The sequence below is a fragment of the Petaurus breviceps genome, unplaced genomic scaffold (genome assembly GCF_028583685.1).
Source record: "Petaurus breviceps papuanus isolate PSGF00001 unplaced genomic scaffold, PetGlider_PUasm1.0 38, whole genome shotgun sequence".
Classification (NCBI taxonomy): domain Eukaryota; kingdom Metazoa; phylum Chordata; class Mammalia; order Diprotodontia; family Petauridae; genus Petaurus; species Petaurus breviceps.
The window spans coordinates 97,926,120-97,951,369 of record NW_027186304.1 but is presented as its reverse complement, the minus strand read 5'-3'; the positions used below and the strand labels follow the sequence as shown (position 1 = coordinate 97,951,369).

At 35.7% G+C, this 25,250-nt stretch overlaps 1 pseudogene; it reads right to left on the bottom strand.

Moving 5' to 3' along the window:
* LOC138169893 (intraflagellar transport protein 20 homolog) overlaps positions 1 to 24,327 on the bottom strand; it is a 77,359-nt pseudogene extending 53,032 nt beyond the window's left edge.
* Positions 24,328 to 25,250: the final 923 nt, after the last annotated feature.

The following is a 25,250-nucleotide window of genomic DNA, read 5'->3' as shown; positions in this document are numbered from 1 at the left end:
TTATATTTTTTGAGTCTTTCTAAAATTTCACTATTTTGAAAATTCAATAAAGGATTATTTTAATAAATTCATAATTTTTTGTTAGATAAAGTGATGGGTTAGGCCAAGAAACATAGATTTAAACACTACCCTATTGGGACAATAGGAAGTGGGCTTTCATTTCTGTAATCTAAATTCCAAAAACAATACTTTGGAGATAGTAGAGAATCAAGAAGTATATATTGAATTCAATGATTGATTTTAATACCAGAGTAGCCAAATAAGTTTTTTATCATTAGTCACTGGTAATTACAGACACTACAATGTGTATTATATTTTATTCAATGAATGTTGCTGAAGAACATAATTCCAGTTTGAATCAGAAATGGAAGTATTAAATTAACTAAGTACCTATAACAATATGCACCACACAGTAGGTGTAAAGTAATTAAATTGTATTTAATTTTTACTCATAAAAAAGGATTTTTTACTGAAATTGTTAGCATCCTACCTGTCAGAACTATAGAGAGAGAAGAATTTATAACCAAATAAGAGATTGAGAATATTATGGATTGTAAAATGGATCATTTTTATTACACTGAATTGAAAAGGTTTTACAGAAACAAAACCAATGGAACCAAGATTAGAAGGAAAACAGAAAGCTGATGGAAGTATCATTTCTCAAATATATAGAAGGTTGATTCAAATTTATAAGAATACAAATCATTCCCCAATTGATAAATGGTCAAAGGATATGAACAAGCATTTTTTTCAGATGAAGCAATTAAAGTTTTCTATAGTCATATAAAATCTTCTCTAAATCACTATTGATGAGAGAAATGCAAATTAAATCTGAGGTTTCATCTCACACCTATCCAATTAGTTAACATGAAAGAAAAGGAAAATAATAAGTGTTGGAGAAGTAGGAAAAGTGGAACACCAAAGCATCATTGTGAATTGATCCAACCATTGTGGAGAGAATTTTGGGACTATGCCCGATGTCCTATAAAAGCATAAATACCCTTTCATTCAACAGTACCAATACTAGGTCTATATACCAAAGAGATTATAAAAACCGGGAAAGGACCCACATGTACAAAAATAATCATAGCAGTTCTTTTTGTGGTGATAGAGAATCAGGATTTGAGTTGATGTCCATCAGTCAGGAAGAGGATAAACAAGTTGTAGTATATGAATGTAATGGAATACTACTGTTTTTTTGCTCTTTTTTTAATGCAATTGGGGTGAAGTGACTTGCCCAAGGTCACATGGCTAGTTTTTGTGGTAAGTGTCCGAGGCCAGATTTGAACTCAGGCCCTCCTGACTCCATGGCCGGTGATCTATTCACTGTGCTACCTAGCAGCCCCTGGAATACTACTATTTAATAGAAAATGGTGAGCAAGCAGACTTCAGAAAAACCTGGAAAGATTTAAAAGAACTGATGCTGAGTGAAGTGAGCAGAACCACAAGAACATTGTACACAGTAACAGTAACATTTATAATGATCAACTGTGATAGACTTAGCTCTTCTCAGCACTATAGTGATCCAAGCCAGTTCCAAAATACTCAAGATGGAAAATGCTATTTACATCGAGAGAAAGAACTATGGATTCTGAATACAGATTGAAGTCTACCATTTACACTTTTTTCCCCCTCATGGTTTTTCCATTTTGTTCTGATTTTTTCACAACATGACTAATGTACAAATATACTTAACATGATTATACATGTATAATCTATATCAATTGCTGTCATAGGGAGGAGGGAGGGAAGCTAAGGAAGGAGAAAAAATTTGGAATTCAAAAGCTTATTAAATGAATGTTGAAAACTATCTTAACATGTAATTGGAAAAATAAAATACTATTAGGGACAAAAATATGGATGAATATGGGTTTGAGAAGCAGAATATCAACTCTTTCATTTATTCATGTCCTGATTTTTCAGTTAGTGAGAAAGAATGAAAGAAATTTGTGACATGGAGATCAATAAAAATATAGACCACTAAAGAAAAAAAAGAAAAAGAAAAGAACATATTAAGATGGCCAAAATGAAGAATTTCCAAATGTTTTATTCACTTCTCAGTATTTTTCCTTTTATTTTTAACTGGCTATATATTAAATTAGACATCTATTTTATATTTAATTACTCAACTCTCCTTCCCTCCCTGATCAATATAGAGACTAAAGTATGTGTAGGCAGTCCCTTGTGTGTTAAGATAAACTCACTCTCTGTGTATTAATCAGTGATACTGATGTTGTATTCCCTTCTTCTCTTCCTTTGTTCAATTTTCAGGGCCTGAGCTACTAGTGTACAGACGCCAAGACAGCACAAAGCATCATGAATTCCATGTTTTATATATATAACAGAGGCTTTGAATCATTGTTCTCATGCCTTTGTCCTTGTCTTTGTGTTGTGAGGAGACCTTAAATCTTCTTTATCCTTTTCTTTTTTCAGCGCTGTCACTGTCTCTTTTAGTTTCTTTGGCTCCTTCCTCACCATTTCGTCTTCTGTTCAGGTTGTAAAATCTTTCTATTATAAATGGACTTTTCATACTTCTCCCTGGTCTACTTTTCATAGCATTCTAAAGGTGTTTTGATCCCCTCTCTTTCGCTTTTTCTTCTGGGTCTCCCTCCCTTATTTTTTCCTTCCCAAGTACCGTCTTACAATAACTCCTGCTTGCTCAGCAGGTAGACTACATTAATCTTTTGACAGTATTGGTCTTCTATTTGACTACTGTTTGGAAAGATGGAATTTCTGTTCTTTGCCTAGAAATAATGCCCAACACAGTATATATTTGATAGAAAAAAAAACATTAGGACCCCTGGCTACAAGATTCCTAATCTGTGGCATTGAGAGAGAGAGGGCATGTCTCCTTGTGGTCATAGACAGCATGTTGCTATATTTTGGGCAGCCCTTTGCACTGTCTACCAATACCCCAAAAAAGAAAGAAAGAAGGAAAGGAGTAAAGAAAGTAATTGTGGAGGAACACAATTTAAAGTTTCCATACTTATTTAAAAAATCTTTCCAACTGGGAGAATTTCTTTGCATTTGAATTCACATTTTAATTTCTGGGATTTAAAAAAAAAGTAGAGAAGAGGAAGTTATACAACTAGGCTTGTTATCAAATCAAATGGGGTAAGAATGTATCTCTTCTGAAACCTACCCTCATTTTCTTTAATGGAGCACCTACTTGTTCACTGTTGTAGTCTGATGGCTTTTACCTAACTGCTTTGTTTCTCCTTCTTTTCTCATTTACTGTGTCAAACTAAATCTAATGCAGTGAGAGTTAACTTGCTCACTGTGACATTGTAATCAATTAATTCCCCTTAGCCTATCATGCCTATCTTGCTATTGGTTAGTTAGTAATTGAGCCATGGGGCAGAAACCATTTTCAGCTGCTGTCAGCTTGTCCAGTAGTTCATTCATTAGGTCAGTAAGATAAACTTTCTCCTGGACTTCCAATAAATAGCAGCAGGACATAAAATAAGACAGGATCATATATATGGCTCAGTTTGTAGAGGCAAAGAAATGCAATCTGGGAAATGAGAAAGGAAATTTAGGGCATCCTTGGATTCTTCTACTCTCTTAAAAGGCACAATGACACTTAAATCAATCAACAAGTACTTATTAAGTCCTTACTATGTGCTAGGTACTAGGATAGGTGAGGGTAAAAATAGAATGAATGAAAGCATCCCTACTTGCAAGATCCTTGTCCTTTCATCCCAGTGACTCCTTTTGTCCATGTCCCCTCATAAATCCTGCAAATAGGTTTCACACAAGGTTCTGGGGACCAAGCTCTATCAGGTGGATACTAATGGAGCATAAAGGTAATATGTCACAAAAATAATAGGCTTTGCACACGTTTTCTTGAAAAAAAAATTCCCTTAATAAAATGTTGCAATCTACTCACTCCCATAAATGCATTTTATTTTCTTTCTTTAATTCATATTTACATGCTGATTATCCCTATCATATGCAAAAGTGATATTTTTGTTTCCTTGTTGCCTATTTTTATTCCTTTAATTTATTTTCTTGTCTTTTTTAAGTTAGCATTTTAATACAATATTAAATCGTAGTGGTGATAATGGACAAATGCTTCACCCCTGATCTTATTGGGAAGGCTTTGAGTTTCTTCCAATTTCAGATAATGCTTGCTCTTGATTTGTATAAACACTACTCTTCATTTTAAGAAAAGGTCCCATGACACCTATTTTTCTACTGTTTTAATAGGAATGGAAATTTCATTTTTAAATTTTTTTTCTGCTTTTATTGATATAGTCATATTTTTACTGTTTTTACTGTTGATATACTCAGTTATAGTTATAGTTTTCCTCATTTTGAACTAACTCTGGTATAGGAAAATATTTCAGAATTTTGTTTATATATTTGTATTCCTCCAACTGACTTCTTCTTAGACCATTATTTTTCCATGGAAAAAGGATCAACAATAAGTAAAAAAGTGTTTAATTGGAAGTCAAAAGGACAAAGTCAAATCCCAGTTCTGATAATCAGTGCTGTTATTACTTGTTAAGCAAATCATCTAGAATTATAAAATTGTGGCAAAGTGGAATGATCACTGGCTTTGGTGTGACAGAACCTGGGTTTAAATCTCACCTATGATGATTATGATTTTTTGTAATTTCACTTTGCTATGTTCCCTCTTCTGATAAATTAGGAAGTTGGAGTAGATAACTTTGGGTTTCCTTCTATACTACACAATACCTAAAGTTGAGTCATCTCATTAAAGGGAAATGTTTTCTATAGCATTTTCTTTTCCTAAAATAAATTATGAGAGATTTTTTGGTAAATGTAGGATAGTATGTAGATTATAGAATTGGGGAATGTGATTTAAAAGTAGCAACTGTGTCTTTCTGAAAGAACTATGTAGACACATCTAACATGAAGGACTTTGACTTTTAAATATTGACTAATTAGGTTTTCCATAAATTTTGGGGTGGGGAAGGTGCTTACTTTTAATGTTATTTTATGATAAAGGATATAATAAATATTTAAAAAGCCTGTATTCCTCTATACAAAATATTAATTATCTAAATATGTATATGTTATTAATATATATATGTATGTATGTATGTATTAAAAGACATTAAACAGCTTATTCCTGAAATGCACTTAATACTAAATAGTCATGCTGACAAACCAGAAAAATTCTAGAAATGAGGAATTTTTGCATAAAAATATGTGGAAAACAGAATAAGGAGAGAGTGGGTATATAAAGCTACATTTCCAGCTATAGAGGAAGTTTTATGCTTGCAGTTAAAACTTAATCTACCATTGTAACTCAAATACAAGATCTAATGGGAGAAAGGAGACACTGGGTAGAAAGGGATGAACTTGTATTTCTGCACAAATAGAAGGGAAACACAATGTAATTACATAGATGACCCTAAGCATCATAAATACATATAACCTTGTTTAAGTTACTTGAATGAAGAATAATATTTTTAGCATTTTATGTGCATCTTCTCAAAGATTCTCTTTTTTTCATCCCCCAAAAAACCCCACAGCATTTAAAACATAGTTATTTTCTTTTGACATAATGTAATAAATGTGTTCTTTCTTTTTGAAAGGAGTAAAGGCAAGGTTAAAATGCTTGTATATTGACATTTTAATGGCTATTGATAAAGTAATGACTCCTTAAAGATAGAGGAAATAATAATGAAATATAACCAAACTGGTGATGTGGGTGACACAAAAGGGGTTATTTTAAAGGTTCTGATGTCATGCTTTAGGTATACAAAGTTTCGATTAAATAATGGCTGTTCAGTGTCCAAATCATTCACCACAGGAAAACTTGCACAAAATGTACTGGACAAAAAGAGTTATACAATATTGTCCCATATTTTCTCTGCTGTTATGATCGTTGGTTCTGGTGAGAATGATAATGCATGCACCATTTTGTCTGCAGAGGGGCCATTCCTCCTCATAAAGTGTGATTTACATACTAACATATGACAGTGCAGCTCCTTACAAATATCTTTATGCACCAAGAAAGGAAAGGATTAAAAACTTCTTCCTTTTTATTTCCTTCATTGTTTTTGACACAGTGTCCAATAATAAAAAAATTGGAAACTGTGCAGCATATCTTTTTTTATTTCCATAATTTCCTCTAAACTGGATCTCCAGAGTCCATATTGAGAAGGAGATGTCTTTCATTTCTGAAATCTAAAAATCCCTAAGTCTTCATCTTCACTTGGGTAATTTTCTGCCATGTCTTTTCAGCACAACTACATCATTGACTTTGGAAGGGGCATGACAATAAACTTCCCTATTACTATTTTAACTGTCCTCTTAGTTTCATATAAAATATCCTTCTATAATACCACTCCTTTATATGTCTGGTCTCTATTTAAAAGTAATCTTCTTTTGGGCAGGAACTTTCTCAGATTATTTCTGTGCATGGTCAATAAACATTTTGCCAGCCATTGTGCTAAGCCCTGAGGATACAAAAAAAGAGGCCAGAGGCAGTTCCTGCCCCCGAGGAATTCACAACCTAATCAGAGAGACAACAATCAAAAAGTTATGCAAAAACAAATTTTATATAGGGTAAATTGGAAATAATTCAAAAAGGAGAGGCACTAACATTAACAAAGGTTAAAAAAAGCTTTCTTTTAGGAGATAAAAATTTGGTGGGGGCTTAACAGAAGCCAGGAAAACCAGTAGGAATTGATGGAAAGAACATTACAGACATGGGATAAGAGAAAATGCCTCTATTATGCACCAAGAACAGTTCTTGATAAATGCATTTGTTGTTGTTTTAAATTCATTTAATTATTCAATCTTTTGGAGCCTTTTACCTCTCATATATTTAGCCTTAGCAACTAAAAGGATTAACTCTATAGTTACTTTAAGCTATAACACAGGTTTTTGTGCATAGAAGAATTGTCCAGAAGAGTGAAACTGGATAAGGATGTAAAAGAAATGTCTTATTTGAGGTGATAATATTTGTTGCAATGAGAATTTCTCTCTAGTTGATTAAATTTCTACTCGATCTATCCTATCATCAGTTCTTGGTTGATGTTTTGTTGTTCAGTCATTCCAACTCTCTTTGTGACACCATCTGGGGTTTTCTTGGCCAAGATACTGGAATGGTTTGCCATTTCATTCTCTAGTTCATTTTGCAGATGAGGAACTGAGGTAAACAGAGTTAAGTGACTTTCCCACAGTTGCACAGGTTGTATCTGAAGTTGGATTTGAATTCAGAAAGATGTCTTCTAACTCTAGGCCCAACACTCTCCCAACTGTGCCAAATAGCTTCCCAGAATGATGTATTGAGTTTTCTAGATTCCTAATCTGGAAATCCCAAATTGCAGATTCAATTGATCTCAAAGAAAGGGACCTCAAATGCCAGATAGCACAACTGATACCTTAACCACCATACTCTCCTCTTTAACATGACCAAAAAGGAGCTGACCAGCCTATATCTATAGACATCTAGGTATGGGCAATTCACTGCATCATTGAGACTCCTACACCTTTAGATCATACTATTTATTGGAATATTTTCCTTGATATTCGGACTAATTCTGTCTCTGAAACTTCACCTATTAGTGCTAGCTATAGCATTTGGGTCGAATTCAGTGGAATTTCCTAAGCATATGCTAAGATTCTCTATTGTGTCCTTCTTTCCCCTCTTCCCCTTGCTATTATAACTTTGTTTTATGGTTACTGTTTTGTAATATAGATGACAGTTGGTACTGCTAGGTTCCCTTTCTTATCACTTTTTTCATTACTTCTTTTTTTTTTCCTTTTTGGAGGGGGGAAGGCAGGGCAATTAGAGTTAAGTGACTTGTCCAAGGTCACCCAGCTAGTAAAGGTTAAGAGTCTGAGGCTGGATTTCAACTCAGGTCCTCCTGATTAGAGGGCCAGTGCTCTATTTACTGTACCACCTTGCTGCCCCTTTTCATTATTTCCATTAATAATCTTGACCATTTGTTTCTATGGATGCATTTATTTTTATATAAAAATAACCTTTTCAATTGTTATGGCATTAAATAAATGAATTAGTGTATAATGTTTCCATCTTTTGTTATTTTCTCAAAATTCAACAAGCTGCAAATAATATCTCTCTAATTATTCAGGTGTATCTTTTTTTGTACCCCTCTGGGGGAAAAATTTATTTTATTCATATGCCTCGTGAGCATGTCTTTATTGATTGAATACTAAATATTGTATACATTCTGTTGTTATTTTTAATGGGATTTTTCTTTATATGTGTTCTTTTTATTTTATTAGTAATATATAGAAAAACAGAAAATTTTGTGTGCTTTATTTTGATTACTCTTCTTTTAAAGTTACTAATTTTTTCAAGCAATATTTAGTTGATTCTTAAAGGTTCTCTCTCTATATCATTATATCATCTATCAAATGGCATTAATGTTTGTTTCTTTTCCTTTACCTGAGATTATTTCCTTGATTTATTTTTCTCCCCTTATTACTATAGATTAACATTTCTAGTATTCTGTTAAATAATACTGGTAATAATGAAAAAAATGACTTTATGATTTATTGGAAAGTAATCTAATTCAGCTCCATGATTTGTCATGTTAAGGTAAGGTCTATTTATTCCTACTGAACCAAATATTGAACCAACTCCACATTTGAGATATAATTGTTAATCTGCTTTTAATGTGCTGTATTTTTGAGACGTTGATGTAGCAACTTTGCTCTTCTTTCATTTATTCAACAAGCATTTATTAAATACTTATCATTTTGCTAGCACTGGGCTAAGTGCTGAAGATACAAAGAGAAACAAAAATAGCCCATGCCATCAACGATCTCACATCCTGTGCTGTTGCATTGAATCAAGAGATCCCAATAAATTTGAATGGTGTGCATAAATGATATTTAATAGGCATAAACACAAAGAACAAAATATGATTCACATTTCAGTGCATTAAAAAAAGAATGTGGGGCATATTAGCTAGCAATTAATTTATGTGAAAAAGATCTAAGTATTTCAATAGCCTGAAAAAGTAATGTGATTTGTCACTGTGATCTGAGAGTTAAGACAAGAAATATGATTTTCAATAGTATTAACTGAAGTACAGGGGCTAGACAGGGAATGGTGATTGTTACTCTGTCCTCATTAAAGTACATCCAGAATATTATGCACAGTTTTAAAGACTTTAGAAGGTTCAGGATGGTATGATTTCTTTATTATTTTGGGGGGGGATGACAGTTACTAAGGTGGGAAACACACTCAAAATAATGTCATAAGGTTAATTCAAAGAAACTGAGGCAGGCAGAAAGGAGAAATATCAGGATGGGCATGAGATCACTTTTCAAACATTTGAAGCCCTGTTATATAGAAGAAGAAATAGTTCCAGTTGACCCTGGAAGGCAGCCCTAGCACATAGGGGTAGAAATTACAAGAAGCAAACTTTTACTTAACCACAGGCAAAAGCCTTCTTACTACTATTGTTACTTTCCAAAAATGGAAGAAAAGAAAATTATGAATAGGTATAATGATTTCCCTGTCACTGAACTCTTTACTTAGAAATTACATGAATGCTTTCTGTAAAATTCAGTAGAGAGGATTGATACTGTGGTCTGGCATTGGTTTACATGATCTCTGGTTTCCTTTCCTCTGTGCTTCTATGAATCCACAATTTCTCACTAAAATTAGTTTTTCTATCATTTACTCCTTTTTCAGGTCCTTTCCATCAAAATGATTCTTCATTTCTACAGCTCCACTTCTGGGGCCTAAGAGCACTATCAAGTCATGTACTCAGCTTCTGGAGAGTTAAGCCCTTCAGGATAATTAAGATGTAACTTCAGAAGTAGTACACTTCATTCTACCTCATTTAGAACAATGGTTATTAAGATAAAAGACAACAAATGTGAGATAAGAATCCAAGTTGCAGAAAATGTGCTTAGAAAAGAATCCTACAATGAGAGAAGTAATTTTGTTTGCCATGGAACAGAATATTGTAACTCCCTGAAAAAAGTCATTTGTGATATGGAAGCAATCTGCTCCTAAGTACCACATAGGAGTATGGATGTTAAAGCTATTGGGGGACATTTTCCAGCTTAAGTAAAAATTTTATTAATACCATTTCCAATCATTTTGCCTTGTTAGAGGTAAAAGAAAAATCACTGACTTAATATCCTACAGGCAATATTTCCATGGCATTCTTTATCACCACCATAAAAGGAAATTTATGCTAAAATATTAATAAAATGTTGCTTCATGTCTGGTACTTCTCAGGTGGCTGAGATTTTATATAACCCTTTAGAAAAGTAAAGTTTTCATTTCTGGAAAAGTTCTGAATTATAATATTTATTTTACTAATTTTCTCTTCCTATGGCACTATGATGGCTGTCTAAAGCCTTTGAAAGTTGCTTTCTCCCATGTATCTCCAACAGTCTAGCTTTCAATTCAACTCTCCTTTCTACTTTATATTCTAGCTCACTGTTTTCTTTACTTGCAGAACCCTAAAATCCTTTTGTACATAAGACTCACTTACTTTGTACAAGTTGTTGTTTTTGCTAAGACTAGTCTTATACCAGTAATGGTTTGTGGGCCATTTAAGCAGTCATAAAAATACCATTATTATTTTTGCTACCCCTTCCCCCAAAATACATATTATTGTAGCAATCATTTTTGTAAACTGTAGACCTCAAAATTTTGATCTAAGAAAGACAATCTAAATTAGGCCATACCCATGTTTTTATTTTTCACAAGCTAGCTTGACATACATTGCATGGGAATCACAGTCTAGAACTGGGACCCCTAAGGGAGTCAGAGCAGAACATATTCAATTTGGGATTTGAGGGTACAGAGTTATATGTCCTTCAAAGAGTAGGTATTCCCAAGGGGTGTCAATGAACTCTGATTGGTCAACACACTGGGAGGTGGACCATATTAAAAGATGGTTCTCGAGTATGTGACTTAGGTCACTTAATCTTGGCACAGTAGCTTTCCAACAGGAGATGATATTATTCTGCCTCCTGACACAGGAAATACCTCTTCTATCTGATCACCTCCCCACTATACCAGAGCACTCTCAACCTTGGACTATCTAGGCAGAATAGTTTGTATCCACCCAAGGCTCAGCACCTTCCATTGCAATCTCATTAGTAATATCCTTCTGAAGAACTTTTCAGAAGGGGACTGGCTGGGGAAGAAACTCTGAGAATAATTTTTCACAATACCAAAATGTACCTTTATAGTCCATAGAATGACGCATTTTTAAAATGCATGCTTTAAGCATGTACAAATATTTTCAATGTTTTTGAAATTATAAACATATAGAAAAAATTATTAAATGCTGTATGTTGTGTGAGAAATACTGTGTAATTTGTAGTCCATTAATCATCTGACAAATCATTCAGCAATTATTGATTAATCATTAAATCAGTCAACAAATGTTATTAAAGCATTTACTACATACCAGGCACAGGGCTAAGTCCTGTGGTTACAAAGAAATGGCATGCCTTAAGAAGCTCAGGTGCTCATGGAGGAGACAAAAAGCCCTATGTATATACCCTTATGTATATGCAAGCTATATCAATGTAAATGGAAAGTAATCTCAGAGAGAAGGCACTAACAGGGGTAGGTATTAGGAATATTAAGATAAAAAAAATGCAATAGACATGGACCCCAAGCTTCCAACTATCAGCAGAAATAGCACTTATATATACACATAAATGTGTTTGTGCATATATCTATATATGTACACATATTATATATATATGGAATGTATACATATAAGTAAATATAGTACAGAATACTATGCATATATACCCAAATAAATGAATATACTTTCTTATACACAGTTTATATTGTTTACACCTAGACATTTACATTTTCCCCATTAGAGTGTATACTTCTTGAGAAGAGTCTGATTTTTGTTTTTATTGCATACCTAGCATTTAGCACAATCACAGAGCAGCAAAATTAAATAATAAATGTTTGTTGATTGAATGACTTCTAAAATATATATACATATATATATATACATACATATATACATATACATACATATATGTGTGTGTGTGTGTGTGTGTGTGTGTATTCCTTGTAAAGGAGATTCTAGCTCAGCATCTGTCTACGTGGGCTCCAACCAAGGACAAGCCTCCATTTGTGTTGCTCAGGCACAAATTTACATCAGAAGTCTACAAATCTGAGACCAGGAGGGGAGTGACTGGTCTGTCCAAAATTAGACTTGTTAGGATACACAAGAGTTTATAGTTAACTAACCGGAGCTACCCTGAGATCCTTGGAGAATAATCACTCAACCTGGAGAAAGAAGCAACAGAACTTAAGAAATTAAAACTCACAATCAAATTCCTGACATTACTTGTAGAAGAACAAAGACCCTAGCCATACTGTAAAGCTAGAATTCAGAAACTAAGGCCTGAAGAATAGGTAAACCATACTTTCTTGAAGCTATGCCCTGTGCCAAAGGCTAGGATACAAAAAAGCCATAAAAGTCGGGAAATATTAATGTTTCTGCAGTTGCCTTAGGTGGTAAACCCTGTTTCATTAATTTTGCCTTGCTTTTCCTTATTTTCTTTTTCTAGCCAAGGGACAGGATTTGGACTGAGAAGGAGATCCTTTGCTTGGTGTGTGGTAGATCTGTGATTGTTTCTCAGATGTGGATTCAGGAGGGAAAGAAACTGACTGTGAAAGCAAGAGAATGAGGAAGATTGCTGTTGTATCATGAGGACTTCAATTTCTGTTGCTAATGTGGATCAAAAATAGGAAATGACCTACAATCAGGTATGAGAATGGTCTAGAGATATGTCTTTGGACAATGATTAATTATGGATCCAATAACGACTGACCATGACTACATATGGAGCAGAAACTGAAGTCAGTGTGAAGAAGTGCAAAACCAATCCTAGAACTCTGTTTATAATTCAGTTTAGATTTACTAGCAAACCTGTGGTTAGCCATGGGGTATACCAGCATGGGCACCTAAGCCAAGGATGTATTGATGGTTTAGGAGATTCATCTCAGATTTACTCTTAACCTATGTATTTGGCAAGGAGCAGACAAGAAGCAAATGGCAGCTATTCAGGTTATAGATTCAGCTCGGAGCCCCAATTGAGGCCTGGAAATAAGTGACCCATTCAAAAAGAGTAGACTAGGGAATCCTGCAATTTTGTTACTCTGAGCCTGCAGAACCTTCCAGACAGCTAATAGAGGCTGAGCCCAGAAGCAGCCTTATTGAGTTCCAATCAGGTTCCCCTTACATCAGTGTTGCTTATGTAACCCCTGTCAGAAAGTCTATTTCTATGGGACTTTTTACTCATTGGTGGATATGAGTGCCCTCCCCCACATGACAGTTAACGTAAATGAGAGAGGTCAATTCTCATCCATTCTCTTTAGGACTCTTCAAGAATGGAATCCATTTAAGTGCTTCTGACTTTCAATTTTGAAATGGAAGAGGAAGATTCCATAAGGTTGCTGAAGGAAAAGACACTGGGAAAAAAATTATAGCAACTGTCAGTCTCCATTATATTTCTATCCCCCAGCTTGCTAAGGTAGAGACAGTTTGTGATGAAAAACCTCATCCAAAATTTAATCAAGAACATGGAGATCTCTTAGGATAAGAACAGGAATTTATTCTCTTCCCTGGGTGAAGAGGACAGTCTTCCCCATGACAAATCATGAGGAAGAGGCACATTACAAAAGGGAGAACATGAATTTATACCCTAACAGGATCCCTTCTCCCATTGGTTGAGAGGTAGGCGCAAGTCTTGGTGTGAAAACCTTTCCAAGAAGTAAACAATGGAGGAGGCTGCCACTATAGCTTACAAAGAACAAGGATGCTAAATGACAGTAAGGGAAAGGGTGGGGGTGGGGGATTGGTCACAAATCAATGGGGGGGCAGTGAGCTCAGGTGGTCCCTGACCCCCAGTGGCTGGGAGGAAGGGCCCTTAGAGTCAAGAAATCTGAAAGTCTACTGAAAGGGCTTGCTGCTGATTAACAGCAAGAGGATTGGGGGAAGAGAGAGGGAAGTTCTGAGGAGTTTTCACTTTCCTCCACACAAGACTTTTAGGAGTTTCGCCTTGGGACAAATCTGGGTCTGTCTCTCTGTCTCTCTATCTCTCTGTCTCTCTGTGTGTCTCTATGTCTGTCTCTGTTCTCTCTCTCTCTCTCTCTCTCTCTCTCTCTCTCTCTCTCTCTCTCTCTCTCTCTCTCTCTCTCTCTCTCTCTCTTTCTCTCTCTCACACCCCCCCCCCTCTCCGTTCCCCCACTCACAGTAAGAGAATTCCTTCACTTTGTATTCTCTGGTAAATCTTCTCTTATTTATACCTTTTCTGATTTCTGTTTTAATATGATTTGGATGAATGGATTTCTTTGCTATTTACTACCTGTATACCTTGTCAAATTTGTACTGGTAGGAAATGAGTTAAGCTTGGGATATAAAGTTTAAAATGTTTCTAACCCCAGGAATGACAATGATCAGATGGTAGTTTTAACATGATCATATCCCTTGTAGTAACACTATTTAAGTGAGTAGGTAGATAGCTATGATTCTAGCCTGGCACTTTCTCTCTTGGGAGAACCTAGTGACATGGCATAGAGATATTGTGGTTCCAGAAAAGTTCCACAATATAAACACAAAAGCACACAATACCTTAAAAGACAAAAAGAAAATTCACTTGACCACGAGGTCATTTAGAGTTCCTAGAATAAATGAAGTAAGAGTTAAAAAAATAAAAATAACATCATAAATGAAATGAGAATACTGCTGAAAATAAATTGGAAAAGACATAAGAGCTTTGGAGAAAAGAAAAACTTGAAAGGGGAATAGCTTATTCAACATCTACAAAACCCCAAATATCATGAAATTAGAATAGATGTTAGTGATTTCAAGAGGCAATAATTTTTAAAAATAAAATCCAGAGACTGAAAATATAGAAGAAAATTAAAGGTATCCAAATCAACAATAAAAAGATATTAATTGATAAACAATAGTTATACCCAGGAAAACTGAGTAAAACCATCTGCTATTAGGAGAATGTGGAATGGTAGAAGTAGAGGAAATAAACGTTAAGTGAAATATTAGAATTCGAGAACTTACAAATATTTTTGATAAAATGACAAGTCAAGTAGATACTTTGAAATACAAACACAGGAGTCAAGAGAAACATAAAAATGTCTTTATAAGTGAGCAATAAGAAGGGACTATAAAAGGATGAAGTTTGTGTTCTAATAAGGGGATTTAACTCAAGTGTCTCCTCAGAATCCTAATGTTATCAAGGGATCATAGAGGGAGTTAAATATAGGACACAGGACCTGACAGTGAATTTGTTAGGCTTTTATTATCTTTTTAAGAAGAAAGCAAAGGAAAAACAAGAATATATCAAAGAAGAGATAGAAAGGAAAAGGTGGAACAAACTTATAATGCATGAGATGCTCAAGTAAGAAACTCTACAAAAAGTAACATGTGAACTTCTTTCATGTTACTTAAAGGAGAGTAAAACACACATACACACAAGATTGGTGAAAATGCATTTAACTAAAAGGGGAAATAGAAGGAAATGGAGAGAAAGGAGAGCACGGGTATAGAGGAAAGCTTGATTTGGGGAATTATTAGTCATAAGCCAAACTCTAATCCTAGTGGATGGATCATGAAGACATGTTTAAAAGGAAAGAAAAAATATATCAAGAATTTATAATCTAGAAGAGGGGGAGGGAAGGAGAGAGATAAACAGAGGTTTGAAGGAGAAAGCATCTAGAATATACCCTTAGCACTAAGCACACATTTCTCTTAGCATCCTCTTCTTTACAAAAAAAAGGGATAAAAGATGAAGATAGAGAATTCAGATGAAGACAAATGTATGTTTTGCTATGATTTTGCTATCATCAATGACCACTACTCTGAATGAAAATGGAACATGTTTGTTTTCCTAATTCCTTTCTGTTTCTTTCTTTTGTGTTGCATTTGCTTGGGAAAAATTATTTCTACAACATGAATATGACAGATAAATTATGTAACATTCCAATGGTAGATGTTTCAGTAGATAGAATGATTGACCTAGAGTCAGGAAGAACTGAATTCAAATGTGACCACTGACACTAACTGTGTGACCTTGGGAAAGTCACTTATCTTCTCTCAATCTCTGTGTCCTCATTGGTAAAGTGGAAATAATAAAGACATCTATTCTACAGGGTTATTATGTATATAAAAGGAGATAATATTTGTAAAACACTGCAAACCTTCAATCACCATATAAATTCTAGCTATTACTTCTACTATTTATATTTTTTTCAGTGTGAGTATTCAAGCATGGACATACTGAAAAGATCATAACATACCACGAGATGTAGCCTAAGGGAATACCAGAGGAGTCCAAACTAATCATTTTTAAATGACTGAACATATAGAGAAAAAAAAGGAATGTGGTTTTGGGAAATGGATTATTCTGTTCTTATCTTAGCACCTTGGACATAATAGGTACTTACTGGGTAAGGGATGTATTGCTGAAGTGAATGAAAACACATCTTGCTGCAGAGAAAGAGAGTATAATGTTTATACGAACCTAACACATTGCAACCTGTTCAATGACTTTTCATGAAGTCTGCCCATGTGTTCACTATTTAAGAAGTGCTCAAATGTCAGAACAATTCAAAGCATAATTACCTAATAGTACTAAATAAAAATGAATTCCTTTTTCTGTCTTCATAAGATCAATCATTACAAAGGTTAGCATGCATCTCTTCATAGCAGCAAAAGTCAAAATAACTGGCCAAGTTTCAGCATCAATAGTGCATTGGAGAACTGATGAGATACATGTCTACAAAAAAATGAAATGGAATTAATGGCATAAAAACAATTATTGTTAAGATATGATATTAGGCAATGGGGAGGGGGAAGTCTTGTGGTTTATTGATAGTTCACACATTTGCGGTCAAAACAGGTGTTAATTATATCTCCTTAGTGATCTTAGTCTCTTATTTCAACAGAATTATAAATATTCTGGCCTTTTTTATATTGTCAAGTAAACTTTTCACCTTGATGCTATCAGACTTGTCCATATTCACCTGTTTCTGAAAATAAATTGAGACTTCATAATCAGGATTTGTGAGTCTTTCATTTTTGACTTAATTTACTGAAATTTATTATCCCACATTGTAATTATCTCAAATTATGTAATTAATCCTCATGACTATTATTGTATAATTAATTTTTCAGCATATGCTATTATAGTGCATGTTAATTGCTGGATGAAACTTAGGCACTCTAACAGTATAACTGAATCCCCTGATTTGTGGAGATAGAACATAGTACAGAAGACAATATAAACTTCACTTAGTTCACAAATTCACAACTTCAGGGCAAAATTAATTTCTAGGCTTGTTTCCCAAAGTATTACCAATGGCTTATGAATTGTTTTTAAAAAAACAACCCCATATATTTAAAAAAGAGAATTCCATTTCATTGACAATTGGACTATGACTATTTTACTTATGATTACCAAATAGGAATCAAGAGGAAACATCATTAAGAATACACAAGATGTTCTCCATTCTCCATCAAATTTGTATCATATTCACAGTCATTATTGTAAGTGATACTTGAATTTCCCCTACAGAAGAAGGAGGATATCAACATTTATAAAACAAGTTCTCCAAAGGTTCCTGTCCAACCACACAATTAATTAAAATGCTAGGCTAAATTTAGATAGTATCTCATGGTTTCCAATGGGCTTTATATGCATTAACCCATTTTAATCTCAAAACTTTGTAAGTTGATAGGGTAATTATTATTTTCACCACATTACAGATTAAGGAAATTGAGACTGGTGGGGTGGCCAGGTAGCACAACGAGTAAGAGCACCATCCCCAGTGTTAGTATGACCTGGGGATCAAATCCTGGCTCAGATACTTAGCACCACACCCAGGAATAACTGACCGTGTAACCTTGAGCAAGTTACTTAACCCCAATTGCTTTCAAAAAAAATTGAGACTGGCTAGATCAGTGATTACCCTATAATCATACAGGCAGTGTTTGGCAAGGCAAAATTTCAATCCAACTCTCACATTACTATTGGTCCATTTATCCTTCTTTTATTCCATGATGTCATTTATAACAATAAAGTTATAACTGATTAAGTCTGCTTCCTCATCTTTACTCATATGAGCAGGTTGAATCTATAAAAGCAGGCTACCATATCAGGTCTTGGAAAAACCATGTGGTTCTATATCCCTCAAACTGTAGCCCAGGAACAAATTCCTCCAGATTTATGTAGAAGCACACACCTGAAAATTGGGGAGGTTGGGCCCAACTTGGAGAACAATCATACTGACACATATGTGTATAATATAAATGAGGCAAAAGAACACACATTAATCCTTTTACTGGAAACCTTATGTACTATAGTCCCCATGAGGATCCCCTTAAGAAGAGTGTTTTAGTGTTAGATTTCCAGAGTTGTACTCTCTATAGCCAACTCTCTTCTTGACTGCTAGGAGTCACATTCCTTGAAGAAATCTGTCCTTTGAGTTACTGGCATTTTGTTTCCATACCTGTCAGGAATGTGTGCCTCTGCTCCTTCAACTTTTCCTCAAATGCTCTCTTGAACAGGCAAGCTGCTGGATGGAGTGTCTATCATTCCTCAGCTGAGAGGAATGTAATGAGCCCCCCCCCCCAAAGAGCTCATGATTCTCCTCTGAGCTTAGCGAAAACCTTCGGGGTATAGCTAACTTAATTTGCCTCTCCAGAAAGGCTATTCGCTTTTATTTGCTTAAAGTTCCTGCTCCATACTTCCTAAGGAAACTACTAGGAGTTAATACATTGTTAATACATTGATACTTCATTACCTTTGTTATTAAATCAACTGAGTTTGGGATGGGTGGGAGGAAATCATTCATTCTCCTTATAATAATAATTCCTTGTATTTGTTTTGTATCTTGATGTGTATAAGTCAGTGTCCTCAAAAACTTTATGACATGTAATAGATACAAAATAATAGCTAATATTTTATATAGTACTTATTTGTGACAGGCACTGGCTCATCTCTTTACAATTATTTTCTCATTTCATCCTTGCCACAGCTAAGGGAGGTAGATACTATTATTATAACTGTTTTTCAGACGAGGAAATGGAAGAAAACAGAGGTTAAATGACTTTCCCAGTGTCACACAGCTAGTAAACATCTGGAGTTGAGTTTAAACTCTGATCTTTCTAACTTCAGGCTTAACACTCTAATCTGATGTGCCACTTAAGGAGACATTAAGAGGTTAAAGAACTTGTCCATAGTCACCTGGTATGTGGTAGGAGCAGCACTCAGACCAAGATCTTTCTGCTTCTTAGGCAGCTCTGCAATATGTTCTTTACTCAGACTTTTCATATCATTGGGGGTATGCTGAAGCCAGCACAGACTGACCCTGGATAGCCAATAATTAAATTTTTAGTGTGTACATTTAGACTACAGAGATCAATAAAAGCTAAAATGAGTTCTTCTTTTATTGTTTTGTTGATTGTTTAGACTTAATAAAGTGATGGAAAATGGTGATAATGTACTTTGAACATAAAAGTATGTCATGTGTACAGTTTTTGTATAACCAGTTGTTATACATTTGCCAGTATATTATTGCATGTGCCCACGAAATATGTGCTAAACAAGGCCTTTCAGTAATTTATTGTACAACTACAGAAAAAGGAGAAGTTATTCATTTTTCATCCCAGACACCTAGTACAAGTCAGGGTTAGACTATAAATTAGTGCTACTGATTACTAGTGAAAGGTATTGCCATCTCTAAACCTCAGAACATTGTGTTTCCAGTAGTAAGGACAGTATTTGAATACAGCCTCCTCAAATTAATTTAGCATGGCAAAACAATTCCTACACATGGACCTTTTGAGGAAACCTTTTGGTCTTACTTTCTTAATCTTTTAGCAATCAATAAATCATGCAAGCTCTAAGGTACAATGATGAAAAAAAATAACATCCCTTTAATTTATCTCTTAGTTGCCAAATTTACTGTCCTCTTCTCAGTTTTCTTTTGACTCTGTTGATCACTGTTTCCTCCTGGATACTCTCTCTTCTCTGAATTGGGTTGAAACTGCTCCCTTGTGTTTCTCCTCCTATCTGTCTGAGAACTGATTCTCAGTCACTTTTGCTGTTCTTCATCCATGCCATGTTCAGTAACCAGGAACATCTACAAGGCCTGTCTTTGGTTTTCTTCTCTATTAGCTCTGTCCTATTGCATTTGCTTGGGCAACTAGGTGTTGCAGTAAATGGGGAATCAGGTCTGAAGTCAGAAAGATTTAAGACCAAATCTGCTCTCAAACACTCCATGGGCAAGTCATTTAATCCTGTTTGCCTCAATTTCTTCATTGGTAAAATGAACTAGAAAAGGAAATGGCAAAACACTCCAGTATCTTTTGCCAAGAAAACCCCAAAAGGACAAGTCAGACGTGACTGAAAACAAAGAAACAAACATCGTATTAGATATACCCGTTAACTCCCATGGGTTCAATTACCATCACATAAAGGATTCTTTGAACATGCAGATGAAGATAAAACTGAACAGAGACAAATTAAAGTTTTACCCTTGCTTTCAACAAATCAACTTCTCAAGTATAGCATGTGAAATGTGTCACTAGAGGTCACTTTGTCGGGAAAATATCTGGATGTCCTAGAGAACTGCAATCTAACAATGTTATATATGATAGGCAGAAATGTAATAAATGAGACTTCTTTTTTAAGAAAATAGTATATCGGGTTTGATTCTAGGTTTCATACCTTAGTTTTTGCCTTTCATTCTCAAAGAGGACTGTGACATCAGGGAGGTGATGCCATGACACACAAGTGAATCAGATTTAAGGGAGGGAGCACTGAATAGGGATTAATAAGTTAGAGAGTGAAGGTGATGGCACTTATGTACTACTAATTCTGTGTTGCATAGTATTATAGTTGCTGGGGAAATAAAGACAGAAATAAAACAGTCCGTGAACACAAGGAGATGTAAGACACACACATTTAGATATATACGTATATTCAGCTAGGTGGCACAGTGGATGGGACCTGGAGTCAGAAAGACCAGAGTTCAAATTTTACCTCAGTCACTTACTAGTTGTTTGATCCTGGGCTAATCACTTAACCCCTGCCTGTATAAAACTGGAGAAGCAAATGGCAAACTACTTCCTGCCCACAATTGACCCATGGGGTCAAGCTTAAAAACTTCTGGCTATTATCTACTTATTATCCTCATTTTACAAATAAGAAAACATCCTTAGAATTATTGTTCAGGAGGAGTCCAGTGAATTCTTTTTTTTTTAAATCAAATGCTTTATTAACTTCTAGTTTACATCATTCATTTCCACAAGATTTTGACTTACAAATTTTCTCCCCCTTTTTCCCTACCCACCACCACAAAATAGCAATCCCACTGGATAGTCCCTCTTCCAATCTGCTCTCTCCCATATCTTCTCCCAAATCCCCTCCAACTTTCCAATAGCGCACTGTGGATCTCTATGCCCAGTGTCTGTATGTCTTATTTCCCAGTTACATGTAAAATAATATCAATAATAGAATATGTATATAAAAATATATAATTTTTAAACACTAGATTTTAAAACTTTGAATACCAGATTCATTCCCTTCCTCACTGTTCACTCACCCTTACTGGGAAGATAAGCAATTCAGTATAGGTTGTACATGTATAGCTATGAAAAACATTTCCATAGTGGATGTATTGTAAAAGACTGACTATATTTCCCTCCATCCTATCCTGCCTCCCACTTTTTCTATTCTCTCCTTTTCAAAAGTGAGTGCTTCCAACTTCCCTCCCCGCAGGCTGTTCTCCCTTCCATCATCCCCCCTCTCATCCCCTTCCCCTTTACTCTCCTGTAGGGTGAGACACCTTATTTAGTGTGTATGTCATTCCCTCCCAAAGAGAAATTCAATAAGATTAAAGTTGAACCATTCCCTTTTGCCTTCCTGTTCTTCCCCTCCACTGCCACCATTTTTTTCTGGCCTCTTCTATATGAGATAGTTTGCCTCATTCTGTCTCTCCCCATCTCCTCTTATTATATTCCTCTCACACCTTTTAAGTATCATCCCTTCCTATTAAATTGGTTATGTGCCCTCTATCAATGTATACCTGTACACATATATACACACATTCACATATGTATTCATATTCCTATATATCCTCCTATATATCTATCTATCTATCTATCTATCTATCTATCTATCTATCTATCTATCTATCTATCCATTTCTATTCCCTTCAACTATTCTCACACTGAGAAACGTTTCATCAGTTACAATAATTTTTTTTTTCCTTGGAGGGATGGAAATAGTTCAATTTTGATAAATTCCTTATGATTTCTTTTCCCCATTTACCTCCTCATGCTACTCTGGCTTCTTGTATCTGAATATCAAATTTTCTATTCAACTCTGATTTTTTCAGCAAGAATGCTTGAAAGTCCTCTATTCCACTGAATGATCATATTTTCCCCTGAAACATGATACTCAGTTTTGCTGGGTAGGTGATTCTTGGTTTTAATCCCAGATCCTTTGACCTCCAGAATATCATATTTCAAGCCCTTCGATCCCTCAGAGGAAGCTGCCAGATCCTGTGTTATCCTGATTGTGTTTCCACAATATTCAAATTGTTTCTTCCTGGCTGTTTGGAATACTTTCTCCTTGATCTGGGAATTCTGGAACTTTGCTATAATATTCCTAGGAGTTTTCTTTTTGGGATCTTTTAAAGGAGGTGATCAGTGGATTCTTTCAACCTCATTTTGCCCTCTGGTTCTAAAACATCAGGGTAATTTTCCTTGAGAATTCCTTGAAGGATGATTTCTAGGTTCTTTTTTCTGATCATGGCTTTGAGGTAGTCCAATAATTTTTATTGGATTCCTGGATCTATTTTCCAAGTCAGTGATTTTTCCAATGACATATTTCTCATTGTCTTCTATTTTTTTCATTTGTTTGGATCTGTTTAAGAGTATCTTGATTTCTCATAAAGTCACTAGCTTCCATTTGCTCTACTCTAATTCTGAAGTCATGATTCTCTTCAGTGAGCTTTTGAGATTCATTTTCCATCTGGCAAATTCATCTTTTTAAGGCATTCTTCTCTTCATTTCCTTTTTTAGCCTCTTTTGTCATCTGAGTTAGTCTATTTTTTAAGGTATTATTTTCTTCAGTCGGGTTATTGACTCTCATTTCATAATTTTCTTGCATCATTCTCGTTTCTTTTCCCAATTTTTCCTCCACTTCATTATTTTTTTTCAAAATGTTTTTTAACTTCCTCTATGGCCTGTAACCCACTCATATTTTTTTTGGAAACTTTTCATGCAGGATTTCTGACTTTGCTGTCCTCCACCTGTTCCATGCATTCATCCTTTTTGTCCCCAAATGAGGAGTGTAAATTAGGTTTGCTCTGCTTGTTTTGCTTCCCTCATTTGTTCATATTGCCACTTAATTACTTGACTTTTGGGCTTTTTACCACAGTAGGACTCTGCTACCAGACAGGGGAATTTTGTCCCAATTGATGGGGTTTTCTCAGATGTCAAAGGTATTAGTTGGGTGCCCTCCTTGAAGCTTCCACATGCTCTGGAAAGCTGCTCACATATCCCAGGACCTCTAATCTAGACCACAATCCAGATCCAAGCAGGTTATAGCAAGAGTAATTACCCCTCAAACTGGTCCCTTGTTCCCCCTACAATCTGCAGGCTAGGAGCTGAATCTGCCATGTGGTGGCAGCTGCATGGCCTGTGTGTCTCAGCTGCTTCTCAGCCTGGGAGCAAAAGCCAATTGCACTCCCAAACTCCTGGATCACAAAGTCCACACTGTGTAGACCTCTCACTTTGTCCTTAGCATCTATGTGTTGATAATTCTGGAAACCACAACAGCTGCTGGTGATCTGAAGTCCCTCCAGCCAGCAGCTGGTCAGGCCTTACCTGAAGCCGAAATCTCTGACTTGTGTGGGGCTGGGCTCAGCTCACAGAGCACTGTGCTGGGCACTTCATGCCAGCCTCCTGGGCTGTCTTCAGCAGGAGGTTAGCTTCTCTGTGTCATTTTGTGGGTTCTGAAACTCCAAAGTTTCTTCAGAGACACCTTTTACATGAATTGGATGAGGTGGAAGCCAGAGCCCTGCAGAAGTCCTGTTTGTACTCTGACATCTTGACTCCGAAAACTACTTTTTTCGAAAACTGTTTTACCTTCTGATTCTAGGACTTCAGGACAATTTTCTTTGACAATCTCTTGGAGAATGTTTTTCAGGCTGCTTTTTTCATCATGGCTTTCCGGGAGACCAATAATTCTTAGGTTATCTCTCCTGGATCTGTTCTCCATGTCAGTTGGTTTTCCAGTGAGGTATTTTACACTTTCTACTAATTTTTCCATCATCATGTTTTGCTTGTTTGACTCTTGGTGCATCATAGAGTCTTGAGCTTCTATTTGACTGATTCTAAGTTTTAGTGAATTATTTTCTTTGCTTAGTTTTGAAGGTCCTTTATTAGGGAACTATTTTCTCCAGTTTGGTCACAAATTTTACTTTTTAAGGATTTGTTTTCTTCAGTGAGATTTTTTTTTCCATTTTGGTCACTGTAGATTTAAATTTATCTTCTACCTCTCTAATTTTGGGTTTTTAAATCCTTTTTGAGCTTCTCCAAGAATGCTTTTTGGGCTTGAGATCAGTTCATATTTCCTTCTGTGATCTCATGTGTGAGTATAGAGTCAATGTTGTCCTCCGTATTTGGTTGTTCTTGCTCACTATAATGAGCTCTGATCGATTTTCTTGCCCTCCCCTTCTCCTTCTCAGCTTCCTTTCTTCCCATTGTAATTACCTATTTCCTAATTTCTCAGGCTAGGAGCTATGGGCCTGGTTGTTGACTTTGTGTGCTGTAGCCTCTGGGTATCTAGACTGAGGCCAAGGCCAGAATGCTCAGTGTTTCTCCTGAGTTACCCTGAGGCTCACAGAGTAACCTGTGGGGGAGGGGTGTCTGGCTGCTTCAGATTTCCACCTCTATGCCCCTGGCCTACAGCTCAGGCAAGCTCAGCAGGTGGTAGCCAGCAGTGCTAGTGCCTGCAGATTCCCCTGGTAGTGCTGTGGTCCACCTGGGCTTCTGTTGTTAGCACTTGCTGGCTCCAACCCCTGGGCTTTGGGAGGTCTTGCTGGTCAGATGAGGTAGGGCTTGTTGGGACCCTTTCCACCATTCACTTCAGACTCCTTACTGCCTCAGTTACACCCTTTTTCAGTGACTCCTAAGCCTATTTCTAGTATTTCAGGATTTTACTCTAGGTGGGATATTTATCTCTGGGTTTTCTATGTC